Raw genomic sequence first — 22,059 nt, forward strand, 5'->3', positions numbered from 1 at the left:
TCGTAAAGCATTATAAATGTAAAACTTCAGCAATGACCAATAAGTTTTATGTGTTCTTTGATCAAACATTCAAAAATTGTCGTTATTTTTCTTTTTCCATAAAGTGGACCTTCGTATTCCGTGTGTTAGTTAGTTCACGCACCAAAGTGTGGCTGCGCATTTCCTCGCCGGTGGCACGAAAAACTCCTATTAGCTATTGATTGCCTCTTTCCGATTCCTGGTTGTGAATACAATGATGATGTTTCCTCCTGTGTTGGCTTTAATGTATGCACTCACGCATCTCTATCCTCGGACAGAGAGAGAGAGAGAGAGAAAGAGAGAGAGAGAGAGAGAGAGAGAGAGAGAGATGCGCGGACCAGGAAGGCTGCGAATGGGGCGTACTGAAATCGATGTGGGGAAAGCACCTAGCAAAGATGCGCCGACGTGAGGTGGACCTTGATGATGAAGAGGAGAGAGAGATAAGGGATAGAGTGGGAGTAATATTTACTAAGAAGGATGCAATTGTGTTTAGTTATTTTCTTTTTCGAAGCAATTATAATAGCATTTACTAGAATTCTTTTAGGTGTAATTATATTGTTCATTGTGCTAGGGGGAGCTCTTTTAGTGGACATTGTTCCATGTCAGAAAAGTTCTCTTCATTCTTCCTGAATGAAGAGAACTTTTCTGTGCAGTGATCCGATCTGGATCTCAAAATGACATCGAATAGGATAAATGCACAATGAAATTATACAAAAAAACAAAAACATATTGTAAACCAGATAGTCTCTTCAAAGATGAAACATGAAAGCATGCTGAATCATTGGACAAAAATGCAACATATCTTTAAAGGACGAATTTGAATGTTTTAGTCATTTCAAAGACATTTTGAAGATCAAAATACTTTAGAGTTATGACGTGTATATACTAATGCATTTTAAAGCTGCAAACTGTTTAACAGATCCACTCTTGAACTTTCTGAGTCTGTGAACTCGCTATTTTCATGAAACAATGATCGAAAAGAACAAAAATAATTCATCTGATCAGGTGTACCTTTGCTTTACTTTCTGTGGGTGATTACTTTATACAATAATACTAGAAATGTTCACTGTACTGTCTCCCACTAGGTCACCTTATACATGTGTTTTTCTTAACAATAAATGGAACAACCAAATGAAACAACCAAAGAGAATATCAGTGCTCAAAGTTTTGTAAAACCTTAGCCAACTGAAATCTTTGTGAAGTCAAAAGAAATCCTCTCTCTGCCCATGGCATTAACGCCTGTTTATTTCTTTTTGGTAGGAGAAAATTTAATTACCTTAATTTCTAAATAAGAATCATTAATCCTTCTGAGAAACCCAGTGGATGCACCTTAAATTTATGTTTTATTTTATTATGAGTATAAACAACGCAATCAATTTCGTTTTAGTTTTAATTTCTATAATTTTTCCATACAGAAAAGCAAATCCATATTCACCTTATAACCAACTTATCTGTATGTCAATTTGGAAACGACGCCAAATAATTTAGTACCTGGGACAGTTCCGTATCGGAATGTTTAAAACTAAAAGGTATAATTTGACTCACCAATAAAATAATGTAATTCTATAATATGGGAGAGTGTTTAGTTTGACTTAAGTCGCCGTGGTAAGTCCTGACTTCTGGAACAACGGTTTTTCGGAAATCAGAGCCGCATCAAGTTCCAAAACAATTAAACTAATTTCGAAGAATCTCATTACTAATATAATCTTTCAGAGACAATGAACGGTTGTGCAATCTAAATGAAGAGTTTGAAAAAGTTTTTGCAAAACCGTATATGCAGTCTAGAGTGTTTAATACTGTCAAGGACTGCAGAAACAGTGCAGTGCCTCATGCTATCAACGGCATCCTGCTTCCACTTTATACCAAAAGGAGTTTCCAACAGTGTATGAAAACTGAAAGAGAGTAGTAACGAAGTCCATAGATGATATCAAAGAAACTGGGGGAAAAAAATTGTTACAGTTTTACCAAGTTCTGTTGCAGCCGACTTTCTGGTCTGGTGAACATGTTAATTGCCATCCCGACAGCCATCGGTGTGTGCAGTAACCTGCACGTGGCAGACTTGTCAGAGACATCCGCGCTCCCATAGAGAGTGAGGCAGTTTCACGTATTGGCTTCCCTCGTATCACACAGAAAAGGCGCAATGGTGAGAGTATGGAAAAGGGTGAGAGAACACATTGTCCTCTTTGTTAGTGGACTGCTTCCCAGGGTTATGAAAAGGCGTGATTAAAAAAATCAGAAATGTAGAAAAGTTTTAGAGATGCATATAAAAGAAGAGGCCGATTATTGTATTTGGCCAAATATTAAAAAAAATATGAGGACTGTTGGACGCAAAGTGCTTAAGAGCGTTTGCATATGCATTTCCATGAGCCATTTTGAATATGATCTCAAATTTCTAACCTTGTAAACACTATCAAGCAAAAATTACTTTGTGTTTGGGGCAGAAGACTTGGAACCAAATTAAATTTTTAGAGGGCTCGAATGACGCTAAAGAGACAATTTAAAAAATTCCATAAAAGCTTAGTTGATTTTTGCAGGAACCACTATGAAGAAATTTGAAGTTGATATTAATGAGCGCATGCTAATCTGACATATGTGTTAAAAAAGCAGGTGACCAGTCCTAAAATCTCGGTTGAGGTGAAATACAGCTATAGAAAAGTTTTGAAGAAGAACTCGTCGCTTACAGACGTTAAAACCTCGTTAAGTTAGGTACTGCTGCGTGGCCTACATTAGAAAAATCGATGTCGGTTTCCTTTCAATGTTACACAATCTCACGATGATATCAAAACCTACAAAATATGAATAGTCTTGGACATACGAGGAGTGGGAAATGATTGCTCAAATTCTTATTGCATTCAGACAAAGAGACTGACTTCTTCATTCAACAAGGTTCAATATCTATAAGAACAATTGGAGTTATTCCAAGAAGTAAATAGCTAGCTATATCCATAATCCAGTTGGCAATTTTTTAAACTGAATATTCATTTGAAGTTTATGATATCCTGTTCTTCTTGTCCAACAAACAATCTTTCTGGGGAGGGGGCTTCTGCGGATGTATATTTTATTTGACTCGAAAGAAAGAACTACGATGATGGCCAGAAGGTGGCGCAACAACTGACATGGTAAAAGATGTCCTTCGATTACGTGTTCCTCACACCCAGATGGCAATAAGTAGATCCGAATATAGCGGTGGGTTCATCTTTCTCGTCGTAATTACAGCGTTCGTGATTTATGCCCTTGCACACACTTTTGCTCAACAACTCTGTCACCTGGGACAGAAACGGGCGTTGTAATCAAAACCATTGTGATTAAAAGCAAGCTCGCGCGATTACGTCGTCGTTGGTCTTATCGAGTGATCGAGTGAATTTCTCGTTGGGAGACTTAAGAAGTAAATTGCCAACCAGAGACGGAAAAATGCGATTTTGTACAGTTCTCCAGTCAAAAAGACTGCTGTCTTCCCTCTTACTAATTCTCTTCATTAGACAAAACGTTCGCAGGTCCATTCTGTTGGACACAATTCTTTCTCCGGAAGACATTTTCCATGTAAGGCGGATGGAAGTGTATTCATCGTTGCAAGTAGTCTGAGGCTGCATAATTATAGGCGCGCTATTACGAAGAACTAGTGATCGCTAGCCATGCTAAGTAAAATGCCTTTATTGTTCAAAGTCGGTCACCATGGAAACCCCAGCTTCAAGTCGATGATCCCACACTTGACTCCCCGATGCTATTTTCGGCATGCCAGCTTATCAGCCGCTTACCATCGAATTATTCAGAAACTGATTAGTCGAACAAGGACTTCTGCAAATGAAAAATAAGGCGGGAAAATTGCCGACAAAGGGTCAGCACCCCACTACTCATAGTTGTTTTGTAATCCTTGTAACTATAAAATCATTTTATTCCGTCTGCACCTGGCCGTTCTAGGGAATAGGCAAAGTCCCACGTTTACGTAACATATATCATTGATATGGCTAAGTGCCAATCCACAAAACTAAAATATATCACAAAATGAATGACCTCGGCCTCCTATAAGAAAATTAACTCGTTCCTCACAAATAATATTCAATTGTATTTATGCTCAGAGGGCGCTATCACCTCGTCTATGATTTTAGGAATTTATCTTTATTCATTGGTATAAACAGGAAAGAAAGACGCGCTATATCACTCCTCTTTTCTTAGCGCAGAATGCAATAACCAAAACTGTACAAGCAAACGGATCTAATTATAGCATATCGTAGAAACAATTAATTTCCTGATATGCGATTAATTAAATAACCTATTGTTGTTTTATCTTATTTATTTTTTTGTTATTACCGTATTTTTCGTAGCTTTCCCATAGGAAATAGTTTTCCTCTGGGCTATTAGTTTATACGAGGGCAGGAGTGTCTTCTATTCTAATTCCTTATTTAATTTTGCCTCCTGTTAGCTCAACTACTATACCATTGCCTATGACCACAACATACATTGACCCCTTTCTGTCGCTGCATGAAAATTTCCTGTAAGATGCAGATGATCTAAAGATGTCGATGATCGTAATCCACAATTAATTTCAAACGATGCTTACAGGCATCTCGAAGACTTAGCCTCGTATTTAAAAGTTATTGGTGTCACCCTTAACCCGAACAAGATTGCCCAAATGTCCTTCAGTATGAAAAGGCTCAAGTCTGACATCTGTGTTGGATTATATGAGCATCCAGTTCAGAGAGTGCAACAACACAAAGACCTAGGTAGAATATGGGATGATAAACTCACCGTTGTCTCTTACCTCAAGAGGCAAGAAAGAAAACCCTTGGGCCACTGTGGCGTGTTAAACAGAAACTAACAGGGATACGAAGTTGTAACTTTTTAACACACTATATGGAGAGATGTGTTTCCCCATTGCCCTATATGCCTCCCCTGTATAGGCGTTTGTGCCTGCTGATTTTCTCACGAGGTTCCTGACTGTGAAATACTGCATTTTGTGGTGGCTAAACACCACTAAACACCTGGGAAAGCCAATTACCGCCTGTAGAAGTATCCCTCAGGCAAATCTGGATTAAGTCCCCTAGCAATTCATATTAATCAAAACGAACATTTCTACCCTCTCAAAACTCATCACCAAAAAAATTTAAATCCCAAGTATTGCTTTATGCAAGTATCGCCATAGCCAAACTACAATGCAGCCACCCAGGAACAGGATAAAATCTTTAAACAGTTCCCATCCAACACTATAGGAATGTTCCTCATCCTGGACCGATTTTGTGAAGAAAAGGCATCCCGGACCGAGATCGTCCATCTTATATACCCTCACCTGCCAAACAACTACCAATAACATTGAAAAAGAAAGGTTATTCCTAAATAAACATGTGCATGTTCGACTGTTTATGTATTCCTAGTATTCATGTCTGTAATATTGTTAATGTCTTTGTCTGTTGAACTTGATAATTTCGTAAAGTCTCTTGATAATTTCTTAAATGTAACTCTCCTTATAAATTATAAAGAAACCCTCTGGCTTGTAGTCCGTTTCTGGGGTAGGTTTTACACCTAAATCTGATTTAAATTAATAATAATAATAAATAAATAAAAATATATATTTGATCTAATTAAACGTATTATGCAGTTCCAATTATATGAGTTATAACCTATAATACAAGCCGTAGCTAAACTATAAATTGTGTTCATGTACTGGAATTTCTAATGTTTCAATTACTTATGTGCTACCAAGGGTAATTTTGAAGGATGCCTAAAGAGATATTAAAACTAATCTTAGCGTATTGAACACTATAAATATTTAAATTTATCACCCGCTGATTACTGCCTGTATACACTGATGGACACTCAACAGAAACCAACACCCATCAATGTACAAGTGAAAGAAATCGGCTAAAACCTTGTTTCTATGATCCATATTGCAGTTTTGACAGATTTTATTAATAGGCGTAGAAATTATATCAAATGGGGAGTTAATTTAGTTGTAAGCTAGAAATAACGGGGGTTTAATTTGGTTGTGATCTGGAAATAGTGGATCGTTGATCCAACAGATAGTGGTGCCATTAATTAAAATTATAGAATTAACCCAAGGAGGTCCTTGCCATTTTGCAGCTAAATAAGAAAATACCATTGCGTTTTCTGTCTTGCCACTATGTGAGTGCGTGTGTTTCAACGCCCTCTAACCGATTTTGTTTAGATTAGTATTATACGTAATGATAAGGAATAGGTCTGTTTGTATTTAGGATTTAAAAAAAAAAGGAATAACGGGAACTGAAAATGTGAGTTTCAATTAAAGATGTTCACTTGGACCTCTATATGATCTGTTCGTTTGAAAGATTGCCATCGGGGAAGATTAATTATGGATTTCCATTAATCTGGAAGTATCTTGATTTTACGAAAATGTAAGGAGATAAGTACGATCTTTCCGATGCACTAAACCCTTTGCACACAGCTTTGTTTTAAGAATCAGAAATTAAATTTCATAGGCGAGAAAAAAACGTTTGTATTCATTAGAAATAAAGCGGATAATCTAAGTAATCGGAGATAAGAAACTAATGAAAATGCGTCCTAGTGTAACGAGTAAGACGATTAAGAGAATTATCTAAGAACCGACCAGATGCAGCTGACATTTGTAAAGCTAACAGGTATTGGACTTGTTGTTGTGGAAGTTGAAATGACACGAGGCAATGCCGGTTACGCCGCAGATATACGCATGGGCGAAAATAAGTGCTCAAAATAGCAGCTCATTCTCTTAAAGTGACAACCAACCACTGCTGGACAGCAAAAGGGATTAGCGAACGAGCACCTGAAGAGACGCTGAAATGTGTATAGACTCGTTGCTTGGAGGAAGAAGAAAAGAAAATGGAACAGGTTTGTTTGATGATATGACACAGTTTGTCTTGTGGAATGATTTCACTAAAGAAAGGAAAATTTTAAGGAAGTAGGGAGGGTTTCCAACATACACTGTAACCTACAGCACACACCACGATATTAAAGTAACAGTGTACACTGCGATAATCTTCTCAAGTTCTTCGCCTTATTATTACTAAATATTTAGCGACCTTTCAAATGAGAACAAAACCATTTGTGGCGACTATAAACCGCATTATTTTATAATTCTCCTAGAGGCATACATATCATAATTACTATAACTAAAGATGTACGGAAATGTAACTCGGATATAAGTCCTACCTACAGAAAATATTTCAAATATTTACAGCGAGGCTTCGAGCAATTACACTGCTTTGTTTGAAAAAAGTCACCCTCATTCCAAAAGTAAATTATTCACTTCAGATTGAAGCGAGCTCAGTACAAATTTCTGAATTCAGAAGTGAGGGATTCTAAGCAGCCAAGTCATAAATCCCGTCTGTGATTTAGAGCCACTGGCCAAGAAATAAAGCAACTGACACATGCCACTCATAAAACGACAAGTGAATGGACTCAAGCTGACATGTTTTACCTTGTGGGAACACAGTACAAAGGTCGCCATCACTGATCAAGCAAGTATTAATTGTGTGGAAATGAAATTATTTTACATAGTAAAGTATAAGGGTAGTTTACAATGGCAACACTTTACAATGGCTCTCATCTAATAAAATAAACCGAAGATGGTCAATTTTCAATTAATTTACTTACGGAAATGCAAGATGCAGTGCGAAAAATAACCCGAAGGCAGTTGTAATGTATCTTGAACATTATCCACGGGAATGAAATTATCAAACACCAATAACTAAGTTTTGGATATTATCAGTAAACTACTTGTATTCCCAGAAAGAATATTAGTGTTAATAATCCCAAATGACAGAAAGAATCAAAATGCCGTATAATGTGACATCAGCCAAAAAAAAAAAACACCTACACTCTAATCCTTCCTAAATTTAAGCCAACTACCCACTTTCACAACACGATGTGAAATTTTGTTCCTCCAACATTTTATTCCGCAATCATCCTTTTCAATTTATGTCCTCTCGTGTGTTTTTGAGAGAGAGTAAAGATTCCAACAGCATTCAGTTTACTCCGTCCATTTAAAGCCTTTAAAACACCAATCAAATCTCCTCGCAGATGTTTAGTTTTTAGACGACAATTCATAGAACTATAGTCTTTCTTGGTAAGAGAGACTTCAGTACCCTTTTATATCCCTGAGTGGTTTTCATGCTCTTCTCTGCACTCATAGTAAGAGATCTACACTGACTAGACAGAAATCATGGGATACCTACCCAATAACGGGTAGGTCCACCTTTCACCAATAAGGACAGTCACATGGTGAGGCACTGATCCACTATTTCACGGAAGCGTTCCACAGGTATTTCCATCCATGCTTGCTGCAACGCTGTCCATAATTCCATCACATTCGTGGGTGGAGGATCCAAAGTTCGAAAGGACCTTTCCACAGCATCCCAAAAGATGCTCCACAGGGTTCATGTCCGGTGAACTGAGAGGCCATTCAATGGTGGTAAAATCTGCGGAATGCTCTTCGGACCATGTTGGTCACCACGGCTCTATGTAGAGGCGCATTGTCCTGCTGTAAGAGTCCATTGTCCTGTGGGTACACGATGATCTGCAAGGTTGGACACGTCACTCAGACCGTTCAGAGTGGCGTCTAGACGTACCAGAGGTCCCAACGTGTGCCAGTTGAACACGGCCAGACTATTACCGACCACCACCTGCCTGAACAGTTACTTTTTGACATGACTGGTGCATAGCTTCGTGCGGTTTCCAATAACCAATCATCCAAGGTCCAGTGCCGATGATAATCACCCAGTTGAAGCGTAGAGTCCTCGTGGAGTTAGCAATGGGACTCTGGTGGGTCGGCGGTTCCCATAACCTATTGCGGCTAATGACCGCCTGATGGTCTTGGTGGAGACTTTTCTGGCACCTCTCTCGTTGAAGTCGGCGGTGATTTGTGCCACTGTCTCTCTCTCCAGTTTGCTGAAACAATGCGAGACAGACGTTGAAGGCCACGTACATCCACCACCTTTCTCCGCCCACAGCGTAGTCCACGATGAGATGTTATTCCGAAAATTGCGTATTACCAATACATTCTTGATACTGTTGAACGAGGACATTGCAATTTCTGTACCACCTTCGCGATAGAGGGACCCATGCGTCGGGCACTCACTATCATCCCTCTTTCAAAGTCGGTTAACTCACGACGTTTATCCATATTGACATCGAATTACCGTCTACACGAATGCAGTGTACCTATAGACCTGCCAAGTGGTGGGTTCGTCCACTAGCGAGAGAGAGGTGTCAGCGTCACATTGCCCAGGAACAATGTTTTTCTCACGAATTCTGTGCTTTCAGCGTACATCTTTCCTAAAATAAGGCTTCCAGACCTTTATGCAGTACTCAAGACGTAGCCGCAAATTCCCGAGCGAGCTAAAGTACTTAGGCGTAATCCAGGATAATAACTTGTCTTTCTAGCAGAATCTGAAATACATCCGGAGAAAAATCAGGGGCTGCTCTGGGTTGGTAGCCAGGTTTGTTTTTTGTTTGTTATTTGGTTTTTAGGAGCATTAGCAACTAAGGCCATATTGCTCCGGGGATATGCGGTGGTCATTCCCTGGCCTTTCCGCATCCTCCATATTTGGTGGTCACGGGCTCGAACCCCGGTCTAATCAAGAAGCGTGTGCTACGCACTGCTGCTCCTGCCCACCTGGCTACGGAGGCGCCCTGGTAGCCAGGATCACAAAGAAGGACTGGGGTCTCAAAAAGAGAACCCTGTCAATATACTACAAAACAACTTTCCTGCCAGCAATCATCTATGGAGCAGCTGTATGGTTTCCCAAAGCGGCACTGGCTGTGAACAGAAGAACACGTGAAACGATCCAAAGGACCATATTACTCACAACAACGCGAGATTGCAGCACAGTAAGCACCCCAACTCTGCAAGTGCTTGCCGGAGCGCTCCGCATGGATCTGGAGGTTATCCAGGCAGGGTTGCCGTACCTGCTGTCCAGAGGAGTGGCTGCCACCCACCTGGGCTACATGACTGATCCGGCGAACGACCTAAAGAAGGAAAAAGTCAGGTTACAGACCCACCTCCTAAACCTTTGGCAGAGAAAATGGACTGAGACCACCAAGTGCGAAGATATAAAAAAATTCTTACCGGACATCCGCAACATATATCCAAAACAACCGGTGTGGTATTTACTATGTTACCACATGACAACGACGTTAACAGGACATGGCCCCTACAATGAAAAGCTTTTCAGGCTGGGCCTCACCGAAGATCTCAGCTGTACATGTGGGGAGAGCGAAAGCTGGAGCCACATAGCTTATGAATGTCCACAACATGAGGACTTTAGAGTGATTCTCATAACAAGAATCAGATACCTTCCGAAGAGATTGGAGTTCCACTTCATGGACTCAGAGGAAGCAAGGCGCTCTCCCTCTTCGCGCAGGATCTATTCGGCAGGAGGAAAATGCTAATTGCAATCTACAGCAATCAACACAGAGACTGACAAGAAACGCTACCAGATGAAACAGAAAATCGAAATTCGCGGTACACCAGAGTAGACCGAGTGGAACACTAACAACTGGAAGAGACGTTAGGACGGGGATTACCCCATGAGTGACACTGAAAGCAGAGAAGAGACTAAAAGCAGTACGCTGATCACTGGAGGAGACACCAGGACGGGGATTTCCCCCACGAGTGACACCGAAAACTGAGAAGAGACTAAAAGCAGCATAACTGACAACAGACTAACGGCAATCTGAAGAGGTCACCCTAGACCCCTTCACCCTTTATTCCCACATCCTTGGGGAAGGGGACGACCTTCATTCCCTCCCCTCCTCGCCACACTACATCTTCTACTCTGGTTGGGCATGGGCATGCCTCACTGAAAACTGGGGCTACCTACCCTATTGGTCCCATATTTCTGTCTCTTACCCCCAGTCTTCTATCTCCCTCCAACTCTATCTTTACGCTAACGAAAGCCCCACACTAAACTTAATGTGCCAAAAATGCTTTGCGCCCATAATTCGGCATAACAACCTTAGCGATCCCCACCGCCAACGCATATGTACATGTATATATATATGTGTGTGTGTGTGCATCGTCACTAACCTAACGGATTTTTTTAGGTCCTAGTCGTCGAAATCTCAGGAAAGTAAGCGTCTTATACAACGGGATTGTCATCTCCTTGTTTCCGATAGCTAAATTCCTTTATAGCATTGACGGAACCCCATGAGTTGTTCTAGCAGTGTATCCGCATTGCTCAGAGAACTTCATATCATCAGACTGTACAATCACTTATAGGTGTTTTTTCGTTCTTCATCACCTTATGGTACCACACACGTAGACATGTATGTTATGTAGGGCAGCTCCAGAACTTTAGTTAAACTCTGCCGTGGAACACTGTGATGATACAGAACTCTGTAAACGGCCAGAAAGTTGTTTAATGTTGTGTTTTTTCAATGGAAATGTTATGGTATTCAATTATTTCTGGCCACTTAGTCAACAGGAAGGCGATTACCTGGAAAGCCTATCCAGAGGTGGTCTGTACCGCGGGGAGGTTGACCATAGTTATGTACATACCTGAGCCCACATTTACAATTTCGTACCGAACACCCAAAGCGAGCTTGGGACCATTCATCATTTAAAAAAAAAAAACGAAATGAAATGAAATCCCACTCCAGAAACTTCATCCTAGCACAGTACACATAGAGACTCACTCAACCATCATCTATCACACATCTGATAGTACAAAGAAAATGAAATGACAAAGTTAGAAAATCGAAAAGATGAGGAAGAACCTCGCCCAAACACGCCTTTGCCGAAATAATCCTACCCAGGAGCCAGTCTGAGGCACAGTTGGTATGTTAATCTATGAACTGATGATGGTACCACACAGTTGGATGCAAGTACTGCATCCAACTTGTGGTATAACAATCATCAATCACCGCTTCTCAGCCCATCCGCGTAATTTTTCTAGTTCTTGTTGCAGTAGCAAACTCTATCATTAACAACCCTGCCAACCTTTGTGTGACCACAAACAGAAAGTAAACTTAAAATGCTTTCATCAATATCGTTAAAAATAATGATAACAATACGGGGCATAGCACTGAACCTGGAGCATTCCACTAATTACATAGGTTCAGAAGAGCAGTGCCCATTAATAACCGCCCTCTCCCTTCTGCCACCCCACCATCTCTTTATCCAAAGGAGCAGCTTGTAACTTATTCCACACTTCTCCAATTTGCAGAGCGGTATTTCCTGTGAAATATCAAAAGCTTTCTAAATTCAATGTTTCTGTTACTTGGCAGCAGAAAACGAATAATTTTCATAACAGATAATAAATAATTCTCGAAAGCGAAACATTAAATATTGCGCATTAACAAAGCTGGCAAAAGGTGACCACCTTATAAGATTATCAGTTGTTTGGAGATATATTTATCATTGAAGAAAAGAAGGAGGCCTACAATACGGAATGCAAATAAAGAACCAAGTAATCTCCTTGTTAGTTTAACTCGTGTTTGTTAAAGGGCTTAGTGCAAGAATATTTTACACACGTCGATACATTCTGGAGATGATTAACTTCAACTGAACCCACCCCTTACAGTCAAGTTAATAATACTTTAAGTACACCGAAAAATCTTCGAAAGCCTTACGTTAGCGCCAAAATGTTCGCTTCCACTCCGGCATTGCCACAGTGACATAACCTAGCGCAGTCTACACGTCAATCCACAGGTATTAAATTAAACCTTCCCGAATTGCTTCTGGAAATATTTGCTTTGACTCATAATTGGGTAAGCCGTCTACTTGAACCTTGCTAGAAAAGGACGCAACAGAAATAACTCGGTGTGGAGGTTTTTCTTTTTCTTCTTCTTCTTCCCCTCTACTATTTAGTACATGAAACATTTAACGAGATTGTTTCTGGCTTTTTCTTACTCATTTCCGTAAAGATCTTCTAATTGTGTAACTAATTTTAATGGAGAACAATTTTTAGTAAAATCAATTTATTCAGTCAACGAAGGGGGTAATTTCCGAAATCAAATTACGGAAAGAAACGACTCTCTCTCTCTCTCTCTCTCTCTCTCCCTCTCTCTCTGCTGTGTTCTCCGACAAGAAGAATTAAGAATTATTTAATTTGATTTATATAGGAAACCTAATTACGAATCTTGCAAGCACATGTGTCCGTTTTCGCTCAATAATTATACCGGTATTTTCGACTGGTTTTGGTAGATGGAGAAGAAAGCTCTCGATTTAATAGGTAACTTGTGTGATCTCGACAGTTAAATAAACTCAATGGATACGAAACGAGGACTGTCGTTGCACAGCGAGGTTGAAATAAGTCTAAAGCGAGAAGCGATATCGAATAGAGAGAGAGCGAAGGATGTAGGAACATTGAACGGTGAACAAATGGACAGAAAAAAGTTAAAGGACAGAAATCTGCATAACGTCGTTCTTCCTAATACAGAGGGACAAATGACGTGAAAATACGCAGCGTATCATGTATAGAAATAGTATAAATTGTATTGAGCTTCGACATATCTAAATATGCCACCATATTTCAGAAACTGGTGTCTAAGGTACTTCTTTAATCATAAATTACAATTTCATATTTTTGGATTAATTTCTCTTTACTATTAAGGAGAAAAGCAGATCTTTTTATTGCAAACTCTCAATCGCTTTTCATCTGAACAATAAAACCAAACTTCTGCGAAGATACTCTAAGAGGTAAAAATTTCCAACCACATATTCTAATTACTGTTTTATAGAAAAGAGAGCTATATGAAGAATCTCATTGGCATTGAGCTTGCTCAATCCATTCAAGGCCTTATATACACCTCAATTAGGACTTGAATGGATTGAGCAAGCTCAATGCTAATGGGACTCTCTCTTGCTCAGATTTCTCACCTGAGTGGGCATAAATTCAAATCGAGGAAAGACAATTGTAGAATAGAAGTGCGGAAATTAGCTTTTAGCCAGCGGATGGTTGATAGTTGGAATCAACTTCTACCTGTTGTAGTGGAGGTCAGCAGATGGAAGTTTGCAGATGGAAATTAAAATGATTTTTCTTTATGCAAAAGTAGCAGTCATCATGGGTTTGTGGGCTCCCTCCATATTCGATTTATGGCATAAAACATACACTTACGAATACCACAGAACCAACCTTCTAACGTTGATCTGTAAGTACCACAGCAGAAATGAGATGCCCACACTTATCTTGATCACTTATAGCATTCCAAAAAGTGGTTTAACATGCACTGCAAAAATCGATGTCATCGATTTTATGCTTAACCTGTTTCGAACCTCCATAATATACACAACCGGAGCAGAATTTTTTAGGGATAACTTATACTTTTGTTTGGCTGCCATAGAAAACCGCAAAAAAGAAATAAAAATACGTATTATACAAATATTATGGACTCTCGTATATCCCAGTACTGATACTCAATTATCTTATACACGGTCTGCGCATGCAGCACAGTGCTGAGTTAGTTCCGCGTGGCTTCACTATGACACGTTTTGTTTTTATCTTATACATGTGAATGTTGCAATACCTTCATAGACTGCCAAAAATATTTACACAAGATAAAAACGAATGGCATCGTTGGATTCACCATACAAAAATACATATAAGAAACTGTTAAATATAAACATAAAGGCTTTTGGCTACATACAAATAAAATAATTTTTCATAATAATTTGCTTTACTCTTGTGAATATTAAATTGTTAAAGGTTTTAGCTAAATTATGCTTTATTTTATGTCTTGTTGTCTGAAATACTTTTTCCTAATCCTGATATTTGCTTGCTAACAAAAGCGGTGTAATAAATACCGCGGTAGGTGCATGATATACCACTAGTCTGACATTAACTTCCATGAAGCTCCGTTTTATTGCCTCACCCTCTATCAAATTCATCCCCGGGCATTTATTACTCCGTATTCTCCCTACAGCCAGCGCTAATTCCTCTATCCGGAATTCTCTTTCTTGACCTTCAACCGTGATAGGTCTCATTCGGCACGCTCATTTCACTAAACATTTCTGAGATGTGCTCATCAGTTTCTGCAAAGACTCTCTCTACAGCTAAATGGTCTAGGATCACACCCACACTTTCAGACCATGTTTTCGCAATATGCTCATTTCTCTGTAGAACGTAAAATATCTCCGGCGGTATTTTAATTTTATTTTCGCAAAGTTTATACAACAAACCCCGTGGATCACTATTTCCATTACTTTGAACTAGTTCTTTATTTTTTTTATTCTCTATTTTTTATCTCGCGACAGTTCGTGTATAAGTTAGTTTCAGCCGCTGAAATTCTTCCTCGAGCAGTTGCTGGTGTTCACTGCCGCAGCACTTACTATGCTGATACTTCTTTCTTCCTCGAATTTGCTCCCACCGAAGTTTGGTAAGTTTATTAGTCCACCATTTCACCTGTGCATGTTTGTTTTGACTCCACTTCATAGATGCACATGACACCAGGTACAAACAAGTCTGCAGTAGGTCCACCGCCTTCGTCCCATCCAGATTACCTAACACATCGTTACTAAACTCAGAACTAAGCCAACGAAGCTCGTCATCAAATTTATGTCAGTCAGACATAAATTTGATGATGTAAGGAAAAACTTCGCAACTGGCCTGGTGAAAAGACTCGCTCATTGTTGCTAGGTTCCTTAACAAACTTGATCACTCTGTGGTAACTCGACACCCAGTCTGAAGCCAATTAGAACACACCAGTCCTGAAGCCCAATTAGAACCATGCGATGTACTGAGGGTGATATCAATATTTGATTCTCCGTTGATTGTCCAGAGGGTGGTATGTTCTGGGGCCTATTGTGAAACACCAGTTCATGGCGAATTATCACCTCCTCCAGTGCACTTCCTCTGTCGTCAATAAATCGACTCTACCCAATATTGTTTTTAGAGTTGCTGTCTATACACAGAATGACCCGTTCTCCTCTCAGATGTTTCAAGAAAATTCTCAATGAAATTAAGATGGGGAGAAATATCGTCATTGTTTCTACAATACACAGACGCCAGATAGAATTTTTGATTTTCAAAGTACACACAAACACAGACACCGTAAACAGTGCAGAAAGGATCCTTCATGTCTACATCAGTATCCAGATCATAAATAATAATTTTGGATCCAAAGCGCTTCGGTTTGGAGAAAGTCCCGCCTAAGCGCCGTATTCTCTCATTACTCCTTACCTGTTCTACAGCATGCTCGCTCTCCATTTCCAATACAATTCTGCTTTCCGCTATCTGTCTTCCCTTTCTTACTCTTTTTAACATTCCTTCCAACTGAATCTCGAACATCTTTATTGGTTTTCAAGGTCGAATTATCTTTCGCTTTGATAATGATGCGATGATTTTCACCAGGAGCCTGAGCATTAGTCTGAATCAGTCCTGAATTTTTCTCATCAGTCACTACTCCTGCAGAATCAGAATTCCTAACAAGATTACTGTATAGCGTCTTCCTCCCCAGTTTGTCATTCTTACCTGAACGTGTATTGAAGCGCATATTCTGTAAGTCCCTTATTTGCGTCTGGCACATTATAATCATACTATTGAGACGAGAAATTTGCTCTTAAAAGTTTTCATTTTGGATCGGTAACTCAGTTGCAGCACTATCCAAAGCCCCCCACGGCGACAGGATTTCGCTTATTGACACTTCACCGATGCCATTCTTTTTATCGAAAAGAAAATCTTGACTGCAACATTAGTCATCTCAGTTATCGTCCACAGGTATGGCCTGCTACGACTATCATCACCACTACTATTATTATATCAGACCACCCGAATATTAAATTCATATGCCGTGCTGTCTGAATTATATCTGTTCATTGCGTGTGTTCTATGATCGATTTGTCTGTTTTGATGGACAAAAAAACCCCAGTTTCTTATGGAAAACCTTGCTCTCTACGCCTGAGACCGACTAACTCAGCCACGGAGTAAAAAAAACCCATTAACGTTCCTCGTATCATCGACGGGATTCGAACCCGGGCCTTTTCCATCCGGTGTGGGGAGGACGGTGACGATACCAGTGAGCTACCCTCGCAGACAACTATCATCACCACTAGCAACGCTGTGATCATCTCCCGAGTCTCGAAAGATCTCAGCCGGTTAGAAGTGGACTGCAACTTCACATTCACTTCGTCAACCGCAGGCGCAATTTCCCGCACACAATCAGGGCACTGAACTCTGCTGAAACCATTCATATCTCTCACTTTTTCATGTTGACGTTTTTATGTCTCTCACTTTTTCATGTTGACGTTTTCATGTCTCCACGAGAGCAAGATTCGTCTCAGTACTTCTGATATCGCCATCAAGAGCGGCTTACTTTCCTGCGATTTACAGAGTTTCCTTCGCATCATATGCTTCAAGTGTTTCGCATATCTTCAAGGCACATATCCTTAGATGATTTGACCATCAGTGAGTCTGAAGTCCCAATAACAATTTCACTGCCGCTCCTTCTTGATCATTCCTTGTTAACGCTAGTGCGGAGTACGGCTCATCCTCCTGAACGTTACCATATGTAAATAACTTGCTTTCTTCCAATGCAACAGCAGACACAAGATCCTCCCAATCCTTACTCGACGTCTGTGTGTCATAAGTAATCGGCTCATGAGATGTCTCAGTCACTTGCACATGGGAGCCTCTCCAGACAAATTATTAGCATGTCTGCGATACATGACAGACATCAAGTTCGACCCTTTTGGAATTTGCATACCAAATTCTTTCTCAATTCATTCGAGACTAGCTGATCAAGTTGAGAGAGTCCTAGATCCTTAATGCTTTGAAGTTGAACAATGCTCCTTTTCTTTATTTAGAGTGTGTCCTCGTTAGCCGCCATTATTTACTAAAAATTGAATTGTACGATAATAATTTGAAATGGCATTTCTATCAAAACCAAGGTGGACATTTTTTAAATGCAACTGACATGCAATATATATGCTGTAAGCATATTGCAATTCTATGCAATGTGCACAGAATTAGTTTAATTCTGTGCATCCTGCAGAACTGAAATGCAATATCCAATAGTTTCTTTGAGTTTCTGACATTTAAATGAACAAGAACTGCTGTTAATCAGTGAAAAATACTATGCATAGTTGTAGCACAAAATGTCTTGAATACCTAAATATGACAGAGTTCAGACTCAAAGCACCTAGAACCTTCGAGTAGCACTTATTATATCATTATTATTCACATTATTGAGTATCATTTACGTACTATTTTATACCACATTTAAGCTAAAGTCAGGAAGAACATTTGGAAGGCACTTTCGAAAGTAGGCAAAGTTTGTTGAGACATTCTCGTCTCCTTCAAAGTAACGCTTTTTAATGATGCGAAATTTTTGAAAAACGCGATACAAACAATCAAATAATACAGAAGAGGAATATATCCACCACGCTCCTCATCTTGTCAAGAAACACGCGGCCTCAGTAAATCCAAAGAATACAAGAAGCGTTACTCGTAGAATTTCAATAACTCCCAAACACTCTCGCAGACATGGGCTGACCGGCTGTGTTTGTGGCATCAAGTTCAACTCGTCAAGTAGCACATTAATCGCAATTACCTACCAAGTCAAGAACTGAGAACTAAAGGAATTCTTCTTATTCTTAATCTCCTTTTCCCACCCGTCCCTATCCTTGCAGTAACACAGTGGTTATAGTCACCATCCTCACCCATGCCCGTTGGAAAAGGCCCGGCTCTAATCCTGTATCCTGTCAATGACACGGTGGGCTATTTTCACTCTTTGTAGAGTTAGTTCGTTTCGGGCAAGGATAGCAAGTTTCTCTCTCTCTCCCGAAAAACAAAAAAGCAAGCCGACCAGAAAATGCATGTAATTTATTCACATAATACACAATGGTGGACTGGTGGTGTATATTACGGTTTTCCCAAAGAACTGATGGTTATTTGGGAAAACCCTAATATGACAATTTTTTTATCTCCTCCTGCTTTCCTCTTACATACACTGGGTGATCACAGAATTATGACTACCCTTATGAAAAGTGAATGCGACCTGTTCACCACGTGAGGTATGCAAGTGCGCAGTTAGTCGACCTACGTAGCATAGATAAGGTGTCAGTGGTTCAGTAGGTTGTAAAATTCCGAGCGTGATAGATAAAAAGAAGGCTTTATCAGAATTTGATAAAGGATAGATTGTGGGAGCTCGACGAGCTGGTGCTTCGATTTCCGAAATGACTGAAATAGTGGGGTGTTCAAGAGCCGCCGTAGTTAAAGTGTACCAGGACTGGCGTCAAAATGGTCAAACAACGACCCAACGGCAAAACTGAAAAGGTCAGCGAAAGGTTGAAGTTAAAGGTGAACGCCTGGTCCGACGACTCGTACAGGCGCAGCACTGTTGAAGACTTGACTATCCAATGCAACATGGGCCAACCTGGAACAGTATCTGGCATGACCATGCGTCGCACGTATGGACTATACCAGCAGACGACCCCTACGGCATCCTCTCTTAACCAAGGTTCATCGGCGTAAAAGACTCACCTGGTGCAAAGCGCATGCAAGCTCGACGTTAGAAGACTGGAAGAAGGTGTGCTGGTCGGATGAGTGACATTATTTACTCCACATCGTGGATGGTTGTGTACGGATTTGGCGTCAAAAACATGAAGCTCTTCATCCATCATGCGTGGTATCAAAAGTGCAGGCCGATGGACGCGGTTGTATGGTGTGGGGCATGTTTCACTGGCAGGAACTTGGACACCTAGTACATGTGGAACAACGTATCACTGGTCTCCGCTATCGTCAACTGCTTGCTGACTGTGTACACCCCGCTATGTTACACTTTTTCCCGAATGGCAATGGTGTCTTCCAAGATGACAATGCATCGAGCCATCGGGCACTTGTTTGTCAGGAATGGTTTGAGGAACACAGTTCTGACTTCCAGCATATCGATTGGCCTCCGAACTCCCTCGATATCAATCCCATAGAGCACTTGTGGGGGAAACTATGGAAAGGCATAACAGGCATCTAGATACACCAATCACTTCCATAACTGCATTGCTGATCGCATTACACACATCTTGGTTGGCCATACCTCCCGAACTCTTCCGACATCTTGTTGAATCAATGCCAGGTCTTATATTTGCTGTACTGAGGGAAAAAGGAGGACCTACGAAGTATTAGGTAGGTTGTCATAATTCAGTGATCACTCAGTGTATTTCAGAATTCCTACTCCTTCTTCAAAAAATGCTGTACCAGAATGTTAGCAGCAACTAGAAAAGTACAGTGATGAAAAAAAAAACTTCAGAAAACTACATTTATCAAAAAACTTTTTTGTTCGCAGAATGCATCTGAAGGAGTGGAATCAATTCGTAATAAGTTCATTACATCTCCATCCAGTGCAGAACAAAGCAGTTGAAGAACTGTACAAAGGTATCGTTGTTTTCTTTGACAAGCCAAACACAAATAGTGATACTTTTTTTGCTTGATTAGCTACCTGCTTCGAGTCCTCTTTATAATTTTAATTGCAATTTCCTTTTTTTCCTTCTGTGTCACCTAAACCTGCTTCGGCTAAAAGCACGTTACGCAATTCAATATTCATTAAATCCTTCACCGCATATTTACATCATTTGCGAAATTCGCCACCTTTCTTTCCTCGTTTTACGCTGTTCATGACGACTCCGCGAAATAAGTACATTTTTCATCACCGCATACACGTGCTATTGACAGAACGGGAGCTTCACCAAAAATTACATATCAGCGAGTTTAACATATATTACAAACCAGTCCGCAGCACGTGCACTGCACAATGGTGTTTGCGGAACGGCTAAGCAGACTAGAATTTCCAATACCCAAGTTAGAAACGATGGTAATTAATAACAACAGTAACTGCATTTACCACCACATATTACTTCCTTTCCAAGAATTAAAAGATCATTACATCATTACAGAAGCTAATAAAAGTACACAATACAATTTTTCAATAGAAATCTTACCAGCTGGTTTAGGGATTGTAATGAAAACGTGGTGGGTTGCTTTTGGAAATGATATACGGGAAACAGATACAATAGACGCTGAAGCAACCATTCTTGTCGGAAACACAAATCAGATGATTTATCTGTTCGTTTTATAATTTTCTATAACCTATCACGGATTACCAACGATCTTTTCTCAGCCTGTGATACCCTATGTTTTAAATTAAAAAAATAATAATTCAATTTCTTTTCAATTTATTTTAAAAAAAGCTTTTTTTTCCTATATCTGCATGTATTTCATGCATGAGAGTGTGCAAAAAGGAAAACCAGATTTTTTGTATTTCTTTTTTTTTTAATAATTAGTTCTTTATTCCCCCCCCCTCCAAAAAAACTTGGCCACTTTAGTTCTATTCCATCTGTAGGCCATACGCTGTCCTTTTTAGAAGAATCTCATAGAATTCTTTTAGTTGCTATGGGCGCCATCCTCCATTGGAATCACCATCCTTCCAGATCACTTTTCATTCTTCCAGAAATGCTAACTTAACAAAGTGACAAGTCCGGCTGTACACAGTATGTTTGCTTAGGGCCAGCTTTGGCTCGGGAAGAGTGAAGAGATCCGTTTCATATGAGGAGTGGTAAGTTGAGTTGCTATTCCTAATAGATAATTGTTCTGGAGTTTCTGTGGTGAGATCATCCAGGGGAAGCAAGCGATCCAGGATGGCATTAACTGAGTCATTCCAGTTAGAGATTTCTGTATTGTTGTTCACTACGGTATTGTACACTTCATGAGAGTGAAACTTGTTTTTGCAGTTTTATATAATAGACCCCAGGGATTAGAATTTCCTGTAGGGTGAACTAAGTATTGCCAAGAAGCAAGTTTTTTGTTTTGCAATTGTATTTACATATTCTTTTCGCTGGCCTTTGTAGATATTTTTTAGTCTGGTGACTTCTAGTTCAGGCCGGGACCTTCTCCATTGGAAGTCTTAACGTGCTTTGTGTACTTTTTTGCGCAGGGTGGAAAGTTGAGCTGTCCTCCATAGAACTGTAGTATGCTTGCTAATTTTCTGCCTAGCGGAGCATTCTGTAGCAGGAAGTAAGGCAGCCTGCACATAGAATGCATATTCTGAGGCATTGAACTGGTTTAAAGAGCGGCAAGTGTCGACGTTAAAATCCTGGTGAAATGAAGA

The sequence above is a fragment of the Mastigoproctus giganteus genome, chromosome 3, assembly GCF_048544385.1.
Source record: "Mastigoproctus giganteus isolate SK-2022 chromosome 3, ASM4854438v1, whole genome shotgun sequence".
NCBI classification, from domain to species: domain Eukaryota; kingdom Metazoa; phylum Arthropoda; class Arachnida; order Uropygi; family Thelyphonidae; genus Mastigoproctus; species Mastigoproctus giganteus.